Below are 18,462 nucleotides of genomic sequence, written 5' to 3'. Positions count from 1 at the left end.
TCGAGGCAGGTGATCGCTGGAAGCTGTCAATATAAGGGTCAAGTGGTAGTAACAAATGGGCAATTAGATTGTCCCTACAATGCTGTCTGTCTCAGAGCCTATACTTGTAGAACAAATGGAAAATGCCCATTTAATTTGCTTTTTACCATAAGAGTCACATACCCGGCTGGGCTTCATGATACTGTTGAATGAGGGCAGTCATGAAGATGACAACTTCCATCTGACCAAACTTGAAATGGAATCCACAAACTTCTTTTTCAAATTGTCAGTAGCTATTATTAGAGAAAGAAATCCCTCTTCTCCAAAAATATAATAAAGGCATGTGATAATAATACAAAGTTTGCATTTGATGTGGAAAAGTTCCATTTTGCTTTGTTTTTTAAAGTATTTCTCTAGTTTCTAAAGTTTAATTCCCTAGAGAGCACTTTTTTCCTATCATGCGATTATTCACCTTGAGATTTTGGTCTGCTCTATAGGATAAGAAGTCAGGACTCAAGAATCCCATTCCTGGATCGACCACTAATTGGATTACATCCATGGGCAAGTCACTTTACCTGCGTCTCAGTGCCTTTATTTCTAACATAAGAAAGTTAAACTATAGTTATGATTTCCAAGGTTAAACTATAGGTATGATTTCTGAACTTGTAATCCTGGTATACACTCAGTCATTCTCACCTCACGGAATGCAAGACTGTGCTGTTATCCTGCATTACACCGGCAGCCACATGGTGTTCCTTGAATCACTATTTATCATGTTTCTTAAGTCCAGATAATAAGTGGTCTTTCAAACACAAGAAAGAGGCTGTTTCATTTTTCTCAACTGTAATCTAATTTAAATGGCCCTTGTGGGCAAATACAGCAGTACTTGTTATTCCACCAAGGTGCATATGCTTTTCCTGCTAATGGAAGCTCTTTTGTAGTACAGTGAATGTCAGCTGGACCCTCTGCCAAAACTCACTCTAAAATTTAATTCTCTGGAAGGAACTCATTGCTTTCCTGAGTAGAGAAGAATGTTTCACCTGGCTGATAGCAGATATTTTCAGAAAAGATATATCTATAAGTGTTTGAGTTGGTATTTTAACTCAGCCTAGGAACACTATCCTATCAGAAACAGAACACTATGGGGTAGCCACCTCTGGATAATATAAAACAAATGAGTCTCACTGAATTGTAAAAGAGTACCTTCCTTCTTTCTAAACTGATTCTTACGTCTTTCACTGGTATCACTGACTTCAGAAAACACAAGAAGCTACCTTTGGGAAATACGTCATAGACACGTTACAGCCTTCCTCATTGCTGAGTGGAAGATTTGGGAACCACATGAACATCTCTAGATCTACTTTCAGAACCCCAACACCAAAATTACCAGGTTGGGAAATTAATAATCTATACTCTCAGCATGGAATTCCTTTGGGAAAACAGTTAAATGTGAATACTGTATGTTATCACTTATAGGTAGAATCTAAAAAATAAAATAGAAACAGACTTACAGATATAGAGAACAAATTAGTGGATACCATTTCAGAGAGAGAAGGAGAGAGGGTTAAGATAGGGATGGGGATTAAGAGATACAAACTACTGTGTATAAAATAGACAAGCAACAAGGACATATTATGCAGCATATGGAAATATAACCATTATTTTGTAATAACTTTAAAGGGAGTTTATAAAAATATTGAACCACTATGTTGTATACCTGAAACTAATATAATATTGGAAATCAAATGTATTTCAATTAAAAATAAAAATTACTTACAAATGATCAAAAATGAAAAGGGTGAATGTGGGAATGAAGAAGAGCTGGCAATAGAAAAAGGACTCAGAGAAAGAAAGATTGATTTCTCATTGCTCTGGAATCCCTCTTATGCCCCACTGGGAAAATGGAGTTCAGTTCCCCAACGAGAAACCAAATCGGTACTGTAGCACATGACATTCACAAGGTGACTTCACCTAGATTATTGCCGTTAGTCTGCACCATAACCCTCTATGAAGAGGTTCTCCTTGGTTCTCCCATTTTACATGGTAGGAGACTTGTAGCTCAGAGAGGTTAAGTACTAGCCAAGGCAAACCCTAGTCGGTGGCAGAGAGGGGGCTTCAATGCAGGGCCTCCAGTTCCCATTTCCACTGTTCCACATTCCTTATATTTAACCTATGCCCTTAACTCTCCATACTGTTTGTGCCCCAGGTCTGGGACAAATCTGTGGAACAGTAGGTTTTCTATACGTAGAAACCAACTGGAAATATAGAAGAAAGAAGAGATGAATTCAAAACATTCTTTATGTTTTTCTCCCTCCCAAAACCACAGATATATGATTTAAGTTGCATATATTTTTCAAATAGTCTGTGTAGCCAAATCATAGTACAGTAAATAGAACTGTTAATTAAAGTCAAAATAATGCTTTGATTCATGTGTGAGGGCATTAACATTCCTGCCATGGATATTTGGGATGCTTTAGATTGAGAAGCTCTTTATTTCTAAAGGACTCTATTGGGCTTATAGAGGAGTTACACTACAACTTGATCACACAGTAATTACATCGAAGCGGACTACCTCAAAACATGCTGTGCTTAACTTGAGTAAATACAAATGTTTTGTTTTAGAAAAAGAAAGAAAGAAGAATAAGATAGAAAGGAAGGAAGGAAGAAAGGAAGGAAGAAAGAAGAAGAATGAATAAGGTTTACGGCAGTTCTCACATACCCTTGCATTTGATATTAAGGATCTCACTGTTTTATTCATCATGTGTATTCCATTTACAAAATAATAAGAGGAGGGGTATTCAGATGGGATTTCCCAGTTTTTCTTTAATGAGAGGCTTCTAGCTACCTCCCGCTGAACCCTGCAGTTACATCTGTCCTACTCTGATAACAAAAGAACAAACCACTGGTCGACTTAAGGTTTCATCAGTGATAACACTAAGTCATCAAGTCAAACCAGAATACCAAAAGTGAGAAATAAGTGGGGGGTAGGGGAAGTGAAATAATATCTTTATTTTTATTTATATTTCCATGATTGAGTAAACCTCATTTTAAGTGGCTCCTATCCCTTAGGAAGAAGTTTAAAGTCAAACCATTCCAGCTTACTAATAAGCAAGAAATCAGCTCCTCTGCCCTTTATTCTGCAACAGTCCCCAGGGCATCTTCTCTCCCCTTAAATAAATATATCTAAGGCAAGATGAATGGATAGTTCACAGAGAGAGAAACATCTCCAAAAAAGATGAAATAAAGAGAAATTTTGAGCCAATTAAGAAATTAATTATAAAATGTAATTTTATAATTAATTATATCTCTATGCATCTATATCTAATGCATCTCTATAGGAATCTCAAAAATAATGTTACATAGCTCTGCCTTTCATTTATTTTAATTAAAATTTATAATTTATTTCAGAGTTTTTGGCAAACTTCAAATTACAGTCACAAGAATGGTAGACAAGACGATTCAAGTCATCTGCTAAGTATTTTTCAAGCAAGTAAATATCTCAAATCTTAAGGAAAAACAACCATTCATTATCTCAGTCAAGATTTCCAGGATGGTAATTTCACTACTCTCCTTGTCTCCTCTAATATTTATCACTCTCATGGTCACCAAAATGTCTTTTTCCATCCACTGAGCCCATTTTCCCTCCATCTCAATATAAAAAGGAAATAATCAACACCACTTACTAAAAAAAAAAAAAAAAAAAAAATCCCTTCCTGTACTTAAAAGCATCTATGTAAGTAATTTTTAAGCTTATGTGGTTTTTTTTAAATTTTCTGGATTGAACCATCCTGATTTCTTAAACCTGTACTCATGTATGACCTCCTTTTTCTTTCTTTTATAGCATTTGTATTACTTTTCAACAGTCTTCAGTTTTACCTTTTAGTTCTTAAAGTACATTAGCCATCCGCAAACATGGATCTAATAAAAACCACAGTCAGCATGGTGTCGACATTTTTAAACAATGGCATTGTATTACTGACTCATATTCAGCTTGTACCAAATTTTTTTCCCGGTCTTTTCCTTCATTTCTTGTGCTGAGTCCAACTCTGTATTTAAGTTACAAAGAGCACCATATGTCTCTGTATAGAAATATTATTTCTGTTTGTAAAACTACTTGAACTTTACTTCTTTTTTTTTTTTTTTTTTGGTGGTGGTACGCGGGCCTCTCACTGCTGTGGCCTCTCCCGTTGCGGAGCACAGGCTCCGAATGCACAGGCTCAGCGGCCATGGCTCACGGGCCCAGCCGCTCCGCGGCACGTGGGATCCTCCCGGACCGGGGCACGAACCCGTGTCCCCTGCATCGGCAGGCGGACTCTCAACCACTGCGCCACCAGGGAAGCCTTTGAACTTTTCTTCTAAGCTTTGGGGTCTCACCTAGGATTTAAGCATCAAGTACAAATCTGACAATCATATTCCAGATTATTTTTTTCAGGTCCTCTGTAAAGATAGTAAAGCAAGGGGCCCCAAGCCCAGTCCTGTTGCTTGATATCTCATAAGAAAGGAACTGAGCTACAGAGAACTGCGTAGGTTCTTGCTTCAAGCTCTCTCCTCTTCAAACAATCAGCCAGGCTAGAGGTGACTACTTTGTTTAGGAAACTATCAAGTGTGTCAAATATAAGACTTTCCATTCTCTAGATGGTTGGCCCCTCCCCGCAGGTTATCTGATTGTTTTTACTATTATATTAAGAATGTACTTTTTCTTCTGATTTTAGTTCCATAGATGAAATACATGCTTCATTTTCCATATCACCCATCTCTACACTATCGTCCTGTTGCCTTTGATGATATTTAAAATTCATATAGTACACTAGATATTATTTTTAATACGTATTTTTATTCTAAATAATAAATAGAATTATTTACTTTTCATTGAAAAAAATGTAACTTAGTAGCAGGTAAATTAAAAAGTAAACCAGATTTTACATTTCAATTTCAAATGGAAATTGAAACATTTTATTATTTCTCTCACTTATAATTTAAGAACAAGTCAACAGACATCCCAATACCCTACCTCTTTAATCTACCGCCTTAATCTACTGAGTATTTGGGCTGTCAAGGTAAGGATGTCATTCTAAAGCATGGAGGTACAGAGAAAAGGCAGGCAAGAATGAGGAAAGGCGCACAGGTGAGGCTCTACGTGTGGGCGTGTCATTCTGAGCAGGTCACTCCAACTCACTGATCACCATGGTCTCTTAAGCTCTAAAGGGAAGAGCTAAGGGAAACTTCTGTCACATTTATTTGTAGTATCTTTTGTCAAATACCCAAATCCCCACATATCAGAAAAGTCCTTACTTTAGAATAATTTTGTTTTCTTAAAATAAGATTTTTCTAGGAATTAATGACAAGTAATATATAATCTATTCTTATTTATACGTTAAAAGTGCCTGTAGTTTTTCTAGCTACTCTGAATCCAGGTTTTCATTTTTTTATTTTTTAATATTTTTACCTTTGGCCATGCCTTGCAGGATCTTAATTCCCTGACCAGGGATTGAACCTGGGGCCATGGCAGTGAAACCGCCAAGTCCTACCCACTGGACTGCCAGGGAACGCCTTGGGTTTTCATTTTAATCTTCTACATTCATTCAATTGTGTTGACACCCAATATGATCAAGCCTTCAGAAGCTGAATTGCACTAAAAGAACACCTAGCAACACAACACTCCAAGATATTAATTTATATTAGTACTTGAGTTGATTGTGTACTTCAATCCTTTTCCTGAGGAGACTACACATATTGGGTTCACATAAAGCAAAATATAATGGAAGTAGGGCTTCCCTGGTGGCGCAGTGGTTGAGAGTCCCCCTGCCGATACAGGGGACACGGGTTCGTGCCCCGGTCCGGGAAGATCCCACATGCCGCGGAGCGGCTGGGCCCGTGAGCCATGGCCGCTGAGCCTGCGCGTCCGGAGTCTGTGCTCCGCAACGGGAGAGGCCACGGCAGTGAGAGGCCCGCGTACCGCAAAAATAACGATAATAATAATAATAATAATAATAATGGAAGTAGATGGCCTTTAAAGTATCTCCTGCAACCTCTGAGTTAGCAACCCATTATTCTTCATCATGGAAACAATCCCCCAAATCGAATGTATAGACACTCCACAAGCATCGTTCTGCTCACTTATTCTAGGTTTCTTATTCTGAAACCTGCTGAAAGCAAACATATTATCTAGGTAGTACAAGCCTGAATTCAGAATTAAGCTCCTAAATAAAGACTTAACAAAAAGTCCCTTTTAACGTTTGGATTGGTGTAAAATAAATCTCCAGCCTTCCTTAGAACCTCTAAACATAACTGATTATTCCTTCTTCATTCTACTGCAGCCTTTGTACATGTCTGTCTATTCCAGTATCTATATACTGCTCTGCAATTATTTGTTAATGTGTTAATGTTACTTCCTGACTACAGAGTAAACACCATGAAGACAGTTGCTTTGATTCTGTAACTGATTTTAGTAGAGTGCCTGGCACATAATAGGTGCTTAATATATCTGTTTGCTGGATGAATGAGAGCTAACAAATGTTCTCTCCATTTTTCTGAATTGCTGTGTCCTGACTGACCTCTGGGACAGTGTCATCACCTGCCTTTCTCTCTCGGAATCACCCCCTCCCTTTATTTCGTTCCCTCCTATGCTACTTCAGGTCTTATGCCACAGGTGACTTCCTCTGAGAAACCTCTGTCCTGTTAGATTAGTTGCATGCTCACTCTGTGCTCTCATGGCATTTTACACTCCCTACCGTGGCACCTGCCACTCTATTGCACCTGCTTAATGGGCCATGTCCCCTGCTAGATACAAGTAAATACGTGCAAATTGTTTACCATCACCACTAGGGCATAATCCACAAAGGTGCTAAATACATGTTTGTTGGATGAATGACTGTCAGTCACCTATTTTAATACCTTTACCAGAACAGAAGAAATAAATTTGAAGGAAATTAATTAGAAATTTGAAACAAATAAATGGATGAGCTGTAGGAATGTACTTTTTACACCATCATATTTGTGTTATTTTTAACATCAACAAAACTATGCCACATTACATGACAACACGATGGTGTATTGTAAACAGAGAAATCAAGCATTTCATCCAAAGGCACCATTTCCAGATAAATCCACTAGTCTCCCCTCCTCTATGTGAGGTTTTAGGGAATTTCTGTGGTTTTAGGGAATTTCAACAAAGAAGACAGATATCTATTTCTATTTATTGCCTGTATACCACCCAACAGAGGATTGATGTTTAACTTCAACTAACAACAGGCTAACAGGAATTTTAGTATTTGTGAAAATGGAAGTGTGTCATACTGTTCAGTAGAGATCAAAGAAAATGGCCGTAAGACACCTGGGGACATGAGCTCTTCCTTAGCTCCCGGCAACCTGATATAATGCTGGAGCCCAGGATCCGGAGCACGTGGGTCAGCTCAGGTAATGGTGGCCCCAGGAAGGGGACAGACACGGAGTTCAGAAGAAGGGCTATACATAAAGAGGTAGAGATCCGGTTCTGCACAGCCAGCAAAAATAACCACAGAAGACTCTTGGCTCAGCTTAGCCCCGCAGTCATATTTCTTGAAGTACAACCCACCTTTCAGGAACTAAGACCATGGGTCTGGAGACACTATTACATGCTGGAGTGACCTTCACACACAGGAGAGAGTTTACCTTCTGCAACCTGTGAGGTAGTGAAGGTATTGAACTTCTGAATATACTCTGAATATGCTCAAACTATGAGTCATAATTTTATTAATCATCCCACGCAGAAGCTAGCAAGAAATTTTATGTTTCAACTATACACACCATAGAGGGGTTCACATATGTCACTACGCATGCAAGTCAAAAGAAGTCACTTACTTTCCAAGATACCAGTGACAATGAAGAGAGGGTATCACCATCCAGCTTCAAGCAAGCACAGATGCTGCCAATTTCCAACACACTGTCTTCCCTGAAATGAATGGATTCCTCTACTCTCACCCTAGTCCCTTTTCTCTTTGTATCCAAGCTCCTGGAAAAGTCGCATACCTCTGGTGCTTCCAGTTTCTCACCTCTCACTCCAGTAACCTTCTCCAACCTGGCTTCCATCCCAATTCATACAGAAGGCCACCCTTTCCAAGGTTTCCAATAACCTCCTCTCAGCCAAATCAAATTGCTTCTTCCCTAGACTAATCATTTTATTTCTTTCCTCCAAAAAGCCAGTCAGCAGAGTCCACTCTTATGAATAACTCTTCTCCTTGATTCCCCATTGTCCTGTACTTCCAGACGTAATTCCACCCTCTCCTGCTACTCCTGTCATTTTTCTTTGCATCCTGTTAAATCTTTTCCAGCCAGATTTGACTATGTTCCACAGCTTAGCACTTTCTCATAAATGGCTGCCCTCATAATTATCAATGTTCTTTGTCCACTAAAAATACTTCTGTGGGTCAAATTTCCCCATAAAAATTCAATCCAACGAAAGTTTCGATTAAAATATTTCTATCACTTGCTGATCCACAGTAGCAATGCTTTGTTGATATAGTTAAAGAGCAGACAGTTCCTGCCCTCAAGGAACTTAGAATAGAGCTCTCTAGCACAGAATGGAATCTTAGAGGTGATCTAGTCTTTAGGAAACATATCATGGCAGGCCCTGGGCGGCACATGGCTTTGCTGTGTGGTCTCATTGTGTTTAGTTTGGCTTACAGTTTCGCTTTTGTTAGAGGTCACCTAAAAAAAAGTCAGGAGATTTTGTATCAAAATTTCAATTTCTGGTCTTCCCTGGTGGCGCAGTGGTTAAGAATCCGCCTGCCAATGCAGGGGACACGGGTTCGAGACCTGGTCTGGGAAGATCCCACAGGCCGCAGAGCAACTAAGCCCATGCGCCACAACTACTGAGCCTGCGCTCTAGAGCCCGCAAGCCACAACTACTGATCCCGCGAGCCACAACTACTGAAGCCCATGCGCCTAGAGCCTGTGCTCTGCAGCAAGGGAAGCCACCTCAATGAGAAGCCCACGCACCACAACATAGCGTAGCCCCCGCTCACCGTGACTAGAGAAAGCCCGCACACGGCAATGAAGACCCAATGCAACAAAAAACAAATAAATAAATTTGTTTTTTTTAAAATTTCAATTTCTTAATTCTTTTGAAAACTCAGATCTGGCCACACTGAGGTCACATTCCTACATGGCAACAATAAGTAGAGCTAAATTGCCACAGTTCCCTTCAGACAGGGCATTTGTTTTCCATGTATCAGGTCCCAAGTGTCAGCTGCCATATATCATGGCACTTGTGTTTGTACTTTTTTCCCTTAAGAAATTTATCTCATACCCTGTGTCTGTCAAATGTCAAGGTGCAAAGTGATCAAGAAAAAACAATGAAATGCTTATTAGGCCCGTCCAGCTTCATTTATCTATTTAACCTGCCTGTTCCTGTTTTAATTTGTATTCCTGATCTCCTAATTCTATAAATTAGGAAATTAACACACATAAAGATGAAATAACCTACATAAGTTCAACCATGTATCATTGCTCACAATTTAAAATTACAATGCTATTAGTTATACCACCCATACCTCCACATCTCTGAAAAACTTTTTTTCCACAAAATAATTCCTGATCCCACCATCAGAGTGAGACCCCCTTTCCCCCAATCCCCTCAGCTCCCTTAGCAATTTATATTTACAGATTTCATAGAGAGAAAGAAAGAGGTACTCATTAACCATTCACAAGAACACAAGAATGAACGAAGAAAGCTCATTACAAGTGCATAAGGAGATAGCTTCATTCAGCTTGAAAGAATGTGGGTATGACTGAAAAGAAGCTTTAGAAAGCGTCACAGAGATTAATTTTTAGCGATGTTTTGAACAGAAGAAACATTATATCTCTGGAGTTCAGAGATTATCCATAAAGGTACAAAGAAAAGAGAAATTTACACTCGTTTGGACAAAGTGAAGAATATAACTGGAGATGGGCCTATCAGGAAATAAATATGTGGACGGGGTGGCCCGAGTGAAGTGGTGTATAAGAACACCCAGGGTCACCACACTGTAAATCAACTATACTTCGATAAAGTTAAAAAAAAAAAAAAAGATGTATAGCTGATTCACTTTGTTACAAAGCAGAAACTAACACACCACTGTAAAGCAATTATACTCCAATAAAGATGTTTTAAAAAAATAAAATTAAAAAATTTTTAAAAAAGAAAGAATACCCAGGGAGACTCCCAAAGTGCACATATACACACAAACTTTTTTTTTAACATCTTTATTGGAGTATAATTGCTTTACAATGGTTCGTTAGTTTCTGCTCTATAACAAAGTGAATCAGCTATACGTATACATATATCCCCATATCTCCTCCCTCTTGCATCTCCCTCCCACCCTCCCTATCCCACCCCTCTAGGTGGTCACAAAGCACCGAGCTGATCTCCCTGTGCTATGCGGCTGCTTCCCACTAGCTATCGATTTTACATCACACAAACTTTCTTGCTCTGTCGTGATTCTTACCTCATGGGTATGTGTTGTGAGGGGTGAAGGGTGGGGAGTTCATGGAGACAGCCACTTTATACACGTTACTGTGTTTTCAGAAAATGCCATGTGGTTGGAGTGGCATCTGAAGATTGATCCTGCCTCTTATGTTTAGGATAAAGTAGGGAAGAGAGCAGAAAAGAGCAGAGGAAAAGAATTAGAAAAGAATTGGAGGAATATGGAGGTGTGCTTTGAACATGAATTATGAATGTAAGAATTAGGGGAAAAAAGATGACGGCTTTCAGAATTTTAGCTTTGGAATAATAATGAAAGAACACTTACAGAGTAATAAATCAATTGTATGCTACAAAAAACAAGAGGTACAAAACTAACATGAAATACAATTTCTAAAAATTGACACAAGTAGATTAACTATAAATGTAAAGATAAGGGGTTCCTTGTGAAATCTCTGTACCTTACTCTTAATTTTGATGTGAACCTAAAACTGCTTTAAAAAATAGTTTTTTGTAAGTAAAGAGATTTTTTTAGTTTAAAATATTTTTAAAAAGTATGCTGGAAAAGATTAATCATTAACATTTTTAATAATAAATTCTTCATACTTGTTACTATTATCACAGGGCCTGAAATTTTGTGACTCACAAATATTTAGAACCCATAACTTAAATCGTACTATTTCTAGCTTCAACAATAATTTATACACAGTATTCATTGTCTGTTCTTTGTAAGGCTGGGAAGTGGAAGTGTATTTAAATTTGCATTATGTCCTCAGAGCCTTTAACTTACAAGCTCTACGATCCTTACAAACAGAGAATGGTTTGTCCTGGCGTACTTCACAGTTATCCTGCCGGCCACAGGCCACGTGCTATAGTTACACAACTTCTGGCAGGGACATTTTGTTTGAAGGAATATTCCCTTGAGTGTCTTGGATTTTTTTTTTCCTCCTGTTAGTGTTTCATTTGGATTTTTGTTTTTTGTAGATAAAGGAAAATTTCTGCATCCTTTTAAGAATGTTTTCTCTATGTGACAAATTGACAAAGTAAATAAGTAGAGAAAAATTTTAATGAGGGAAAAGAAATCTGACATCATAAAGTTGAACAACAGACCATCTCACCTGTGTCTCTGAGAGAACATCTAATATGTTCGCAATTTTTAAGTAAAACAGATGAACATATACTGCTCCTTATTAAACCCTGTCTGCAATGGAAGAGGATGCTCTTTGGGTAAATATACAGTTTCGTGCTGTTAATAAATTAAAGAATTCCTTTATATGTATCTTTTTTGGTTTCCATTCTCATTTCCTCATCTCTTTAAGCCTGGAATGAGTATATATGTTCTGTGTTAATGGACTAGAATAGATGTAAAGTTACTAAAATAAGAGGTTAAATATTTTAAGTTCCATGAAGGAAGGGACTTGATCAGTTTCCTTCACTGTTACCTTTTAAAATTATCTTCTCATGAAGGAACTCATTGATTTTCCCCCAATTATTTATTAAGCAACCACTAAGTGCCAGGAACTGATCTAGGTGCTGGGGATGTAGCAATGAACAAAACAAAGACCCCATCTCATGCAGCTTGTATAACAGAGCAAGGAGAGGGAAACAAGCAAATGAAGATGGAATACGGCCAGTAGTAATACAAAGACAACACAAGGTAAGGTAGTAGAGAGTGGTGGGGGAACGGATTTTAGATGAGGTGTTTAGACACAGTGACTCAGAAAGTGGCATTTGTTCAGGGACCTGAAGGGAGTGTGGGAATCAGCCACCAGCACATCTGAACAGAGCATTCCACGCAGCAGAGTAGGGTATGCCTGCATGGAGCATTTGGTGAGGACCAAGAAGGTCCAGGCAGGTGGAGTGGAGGATGGGAGGAGGGCATGTGATGGGGCTGAGGTAGCCGGACCCATCCAAAGAGAGCCTGGCTCCTGCTGGCTTACACTGTTGGTGGGGAGTTTGTGAAATGAGATGAGGGCTTCATGATAAAGAGTGGTGTGAGGGCTTCCCTGGTGGTGCAGTGGTTGAGAGTCCGCCTGCCGATGCAGGGGACGCGGGTTCGTGCCCCGGTCCGGGAAGATCCCACATGCCGCCGAGAAGCTGGGCCCGTGAGCCGTGGCCCCGCCGCCTGTGCCCCGCAACGGGAGAGGCCACAACAGTGAGAGGCCCGCGTACCAGAAAAAAAAAAAAAAAAAGAAGAGTGGTGTGAAATTTAAGCTGTGATCTGAATTCACTCTATTCTTTGGTCCATATTTATGGACTGACTCACTCCTCATTTCCTCTCCCACCCATACTATAAACTGTTTTTGAATCATAGATACCCCCTGGAGCTATGTAGAGGTTTTTTTAAAATCAATCCTAACATTTATTACTTTTGTAAAAATTCAAGTAATGGAAGGAGAAATCATCTCTTTTGCTGTAGCTCCGTTGTATTCATAATGCCAACCTCCTGAAATTCAGCGACAATTCTCCCGTCAAGATAGAAAAAACATAATAAGAGGAATTTGGCTAATTTTTCAGGACTCATCACTGCATCACCCAGTCAATGAAAAGTGATATGAAGTCTCTGCTACAAATAGGCCATGGTTATTATGACACTAAAGCCACTCCCCGGACCCCCTCAAGGTTAAGTAAATTAGTGTCACAGCCACACTGAGAAGTAGCAACTCTATTTTTAGTTTTTAAATTTCTCTGTCATGATTAGCTCTAAATGAATGATATATACCCTAAAATTCATTCACATACAGTCCGTGCCTCCTGGCAGGCAATGGTCAAGTGCCTGCACATGTGACCAGGATTCTAGGCCTACCAAGAACTGAAAAATCTCTGAACCACTCTGAGTCACTGTGAAAAGTGATGAGTTCGCACTAGAGCCGCTTCCAGTTGGAAAATGCTGTTATCTTGGAACTGATTATCAAACACAATTTGGGTGAGGAGTGTCCAATTTAAGGATGAGGAATTAGAATAGATTTTAATAAAAACAATGCCTTTTCTCTTAGGCTTTCATTTGCAATCTGGCAAAACATGAATTTCATAAATGGCAGGAGCAATGTTGCTGAATTTGCCCAAAGTATACTGATCAGTTAATTTATGTGTGTTATCAAATACATGCAATCAGCAACATATGGACAAATTGATAATCTGCCCTAGTTTCCCTTCCCGGGTAGGGGGAAAAACACACCCACAAACACACACGTACACACACATATATTCTTTGTAAAAACAACCTTGCTGGACCCCCTGACCAAAGAATCCCAAAGTTTTTATCTATTAATATAAAATTACCAAAACTTGGGAAAAAATTTAGACGTTCTGAAAGACTGAGAAAAGGGGAAAATGGGAGAGAACAAGAAAGCAATCCAAAGACTGCTCAAAGTGGGAAGGTTAGTTTACTTTAGTTGTTATTAATATTTTAAAACATAGTTAATTCTTATAACAGTTATCTACGTTGCCTTTCTTTCCCTTTAGAGTCCAAGCTCCTCAAAAGCCATGGCTCAAATTACCTAATACCTATGTATATGTAATACAGCTTTAACAAACAATCACATAGGGAAGTAGAGGTTGCCATAAATACATAATATTATGTCTCAGTCAGTGAATTATAAACACTTGTACATATTTCAGAAAGGCAACTCCTTATAAAGATGGCAAAGTTATTTCTCAAGATAATGTTTCTTGACATTAAAAAATCATGCAAAATAGATAAAATGAGATCCAATCCAAAAAGGGTAAATAAAAAATGTCCACAGAATTTACCTCCCTGCTCCTCCAGAATCCAGCCTGAATTTCTTCCCTGACTCTACCATCAATATGTTTTCTCAACTCAAGATCCATCACCAGAGGCTCTCTATATCACCCCCCTCCCATATCTTTGGGAAGCTTTTTCACCACAAAACTGAAGTAAATGTCATATATTTAAAGTTTCTTTTAAAAAATAAAAGAAATGAAGCATCACCTAGGGTATCAATAGTTACTTGATTGAGAGTAGTACTCACTATTTTCAGAATTAATACAAGGCCTATAGCTTGTAGGTTACATGACCTGCAAGTTTTGCACCCCTGAAAGAAAAGCTTCTTTCAGTTGTATGAGTTTCTCATTAATGAATTCCTTTATTTTGCAGACTCTTAAACTTCAGTAAATATATGGGAAGAATTTTTACTTAAAGCTACATTACCTTAAAAAGGAAAACAAGAATGGAAAATGAGAGGATATACTGGATTCAATCACTGGAATAAGTGGTCAGTCATTTTGGCTAACTTGGTCTCAGCTGGGTCATTAGAGAATCACGAAACAAAATTTACAGTTGTTTTCAGTGCTAGTTTTGAGTCAGGTTGGGCTGAATCATATGGGTGACCTGATAATTAATGGACTATTTTTAAAAATTGTGACTTTTTTTAATTTATTTTTTTAATTTTTATTTATTTTTGGCTGTGTTGGGTCTTTGTTGCAGTGCGTGGGCTTCTCATTGCGGTGGCATTTGCTGCGGAGCACGGGCCCTAGAGCGCAGGCTCAGTAATTGTGGCTCACGGGCCTAGTTGCTCCGCGGCATGTGGGTTCCTCCCAGACCATGGCTCGAACCCGTGTCCCCTGCATTAGCAGGCAGATTCTCAACCACTGCACCACCAGGGAAGCCCTAAATTGTGACTTTGAATGAGCTGCATCGTTGAAGTTAATGTCAGCAAGAGGATAAGGACATTTCTGATATCCCAAATTGCTTTTATTTGAGAAATCAAGAATGGTTTTCTAAAATATGTTTGGTCTCCATTACAGGCAGAGAATTATTCTGAATGTTTCTAAGGAGCTATTGAAATTCAGTGATGAGTCTACATCGGGTGGAACAGCAGTGATATGTCTTTTCTATTGAGATTGCCTTAGGAAGTAAATTCATGTTGTCTGTACCAGAACATTTTCTGAAAATGTAGTTTTAAGGAACAAAAAGACAGGAAAACAGTAGAGAAAACCTGATAGACCTCCATCTGATACTAAATTGTATTGCAATGTTCTCTTCCTCTTTTGAATAATAATAATAATTACTTAACTAGTGCTTTATTGTTTACAAAGCTTATTCATATTATTTCAGCTGATCTTCTCAAGAGCCCAAAGAGGTAGGTAGGTTTATACCAGCAGCATAGGGGAGCATTTGAAAATGCAAACACTTGCTTCTTTCCTTTCCCTGGGATTCTTATTTCCTTAATCCTTTTAGGTTTTTACCCCCAAAATGCCATCTTTTTCTGTGAGACCATCCCTGGTGACCCCACCTAAAATTATAAATCATCCCACATGTTTCACTGCTTTTTCTTTTTTCTTTCTTCTTTGCACTTACCACTCCAATATATGATATATTTTCTTTTTAAAAATTTCATTTATTCTCCTTCCCGATTAGAACATAGGCTTATAAGGGCCCCAGCCCCTGCCTTTTTTGTCTGTGTTGTTCATGGCTACATCTCCAGCATCAAGAAAAGGTATCTCACATGTAATAGGGGTTCAGTAAGTACTCTTTAAATGAATGGAATCAGATTCCTCTCTGTACTTTTCTTTCTCTGTGAAATGTTTTAATAGTTCGTATTACTTAAGGTTGTTAGGGCAATTAAATCACCTAAGGCATGTAAAGCACTTAAAACCGTACCTAGAATGTAATAAGCATAGAATCAATAGAAACCATTATTACCTCCATCTTTCAGATAAGTAAACTGAGATTTGGAGAATTTAAATGACTTTTCTAAATCACCCGGCAAGTATTTTGTGGTGTCTGATCAGGATCTGGTTTGACTTCCATTTCAGTATGTTTTTTTAAATGTACAGAAACTATTCAATACCATAAATGTCACCTTCTGTATACAACGAACCTACTGAAAAGTGCTTAGGAATAAAATGCCTAATAAAAATAACTACCATTTATTCAGTGCTTACATGAGCCAGACATTTTGCTTTCCATAAATCTCTTCTGTTAATACTCATTAAGGACCCTATGAGATCCTCATGCTATTGATAAAACATGGAGGCACAGCTGAGTAACATGCTCTCTGTATTAAGTAACTTGACGGAGATCCCAGCGCTACAAAAAGGCAGAGCTGGAATCTGCTCTGAGATCCTCCGACTCCGGAGCCCTAACTGCCCCGCTTCACTCCCTGCCAGCTACACCCCCAGCTTGGCATTGCTCCACACCCTCTCCTTGCAGAGATCTTACAGGGGTTCACCCTAAGTTGACTAGCAGGGGTGCCCAACCCCCGGGATCTAATGCCTGATGATCTAAGGTGGAGCTGACGTAATAATAACAGAAATAAAGTGCACAATAAATGTAATGCTCTTGAATCATCCCCAAACCATCTCCCTCTGGCCCCATGCTTGGAAAAATTGTCTTCCCCGAAAACGGTCCCTCGTGCCAAAAAGTTTGGGGGCCGCTGCTATAGTGTGTTCTGGTTCCGAGTGATTCGTGGGAGAACAGAATAGTCTTGTGCGACCAGAAACCCCTGAAACATCTTACTCTAAGTATATGGTAGAATAATGGAACTGTACAAGGGGAAGAAGTGTTGTGCTCAAAGAGCACAGGACTCTGCATTTTTTCTTTGTGTATAAAGGCTTCTATTCATTGGGATTTAAGAGAAAAAAACAAAATCCCCTTTACTCTCTGTGCTTTGAAGGGTTTACATCATTGCTCTCACATTCCAATAATTCAGCAGCAACAGCTGTTCTGCTCTCCTGGGCAAGAAGCCATGAACTGCATTCCGAAGAACGTGTTCCACGCCATCATTATTTATTAATTAATGCTATAGCTTCTGCCTTGTAATAAATGAATATCTGCCCAAAAGAGTTTAAAAAAAAGAAAAATAATTTATTTTCTCTATTTCTCTAACCCAGAGCAATACCCTGATTTTATATCTCTACCCTCTAAATGAACTGCTATGTCAGTCTCTCCATTTTTCAAATAAATTCGTTAAGAATCCTTTCTTGTCTTTGCTAGAAGGTAGACCAGAAACATTTTATCATTTAAACTGCTTTGTAAGCAAAAGTGAAAGTTTTCTTTGGCTCAGGGAGTCAAAAAAATATAAACAAACAAACAAAAAAATCCAAGACAGTGAAAATGGGAAATGTCCTGCATATAGACTTTTTTTAATGATAAATATTCAAAATAGAAAAATTCTGCACAGCTAGTATCAGTCTAATCACTAAAGCCTAGCCAGTTACCCAGGTCTTCTGAATCATGGAAAGACCAATACATCATTAATGCAATTAACAACATCTAATCTTTGAAGTTTACTCCTTATCTATACAGTTGTGTCTATATATTTATTAGATGATAGAGAATACCTTCCAAGTCTATATTTAGTTTAGAAATAAAATTCACAACATAAATACACATACTCAGTTGTTTTTAGGAATACATGCACTATTTTTCTGGATTTTTATGGTCATAAAAAATAGTTTTGCTACTTGAGATTTTAAATTCGTGATCTAGCTCTTTCAGAAAACAGAAACATGGAACCTTTCTCCCTAAAACATAATAAAGCTCCAAACCCAGACTCAGAAGTGCTGAAATTTTGTTAAATAGCATTATAATTTTCTCACATACAGAAGGTATTTTTTATGTTCAAATGATGTTTAATCTGTGTTCATGGAAAACATACTTTAATTTCTTTTTAAGATTAAAATTTTTTGAAAGAAAGGATCCATATGCTAATATGAACAAAAATAGTTTTATTTACTCAATCATCAAAAACAATTATAGTTTTTTTCTAGAATATTTTGTATGTTTTGTTTTCCCTGATTTATTTCTGTCCAAAAAATTAAAGGCTATACAAGATCACATAAAAACATTTAATTGAAAACATTTTGCTGGAAGGAACTGACTTTTACATACCTAGAGCAGATTTTAGATACAAAAAGTGTGCTCACAAGTTTATTTAAACGTGTGATTAAATATACAGTGGAGGAAAGATAGCCTCTTCAATAAGTGGTGCTGGGAAAACTGGACAGCTACATGTAAAAGAATGAAATTAGAACACTACCTAACACCATACACAAAAATAAGCTCAAAATGGATTAAAGAC

At 38.2% G+C, this 18,462-nt stretch overlaps 1 protein-coding gene and 1 long non-coding RNA gene across 2 annotated transcripts in view; one reads left to right on the top strand and one right to left on the bottom strand.

The window, feature by feature from the left end:
• Positions 1-18,462, bottom strand: part of ANK2 (ankyrin 2) — a 689,964-nt gene that overhangs the window by 362,969 nt on the left and 308,533 nt on the right. The window lies entirely within an intron of this gene.
• LOC114486609 (uncharacterized) lies at positions 609-3,443 on the top strand. Its single transcript, XR_003680639.1, has 3 exons — positions 609-627; positions 1,237-1,369; positions 3,388-3,443. It is a non-coding gene; the product is annotated as an uncharacterized lncRNA (long non-coding RNA).

Source organism: Physeter macrocephalus, chromosome 7 (assembly GCF_002837175.3).
Source record: "Physeter macrocephalus isolate SW-GA chromosome 7, ASM283717v5, whole genome shotgun sequence".
NCBI classification, from domain to species: domain Eukaryota; kingdom Metazoa; phylum Chordata; class Mammalia; order Artiodactyla; family Physeteridae; genus Physeter; species Physeter macrocephalus.
This window is presented reverse-complemented; position numbering and strand designations above follow the sequence as displayed.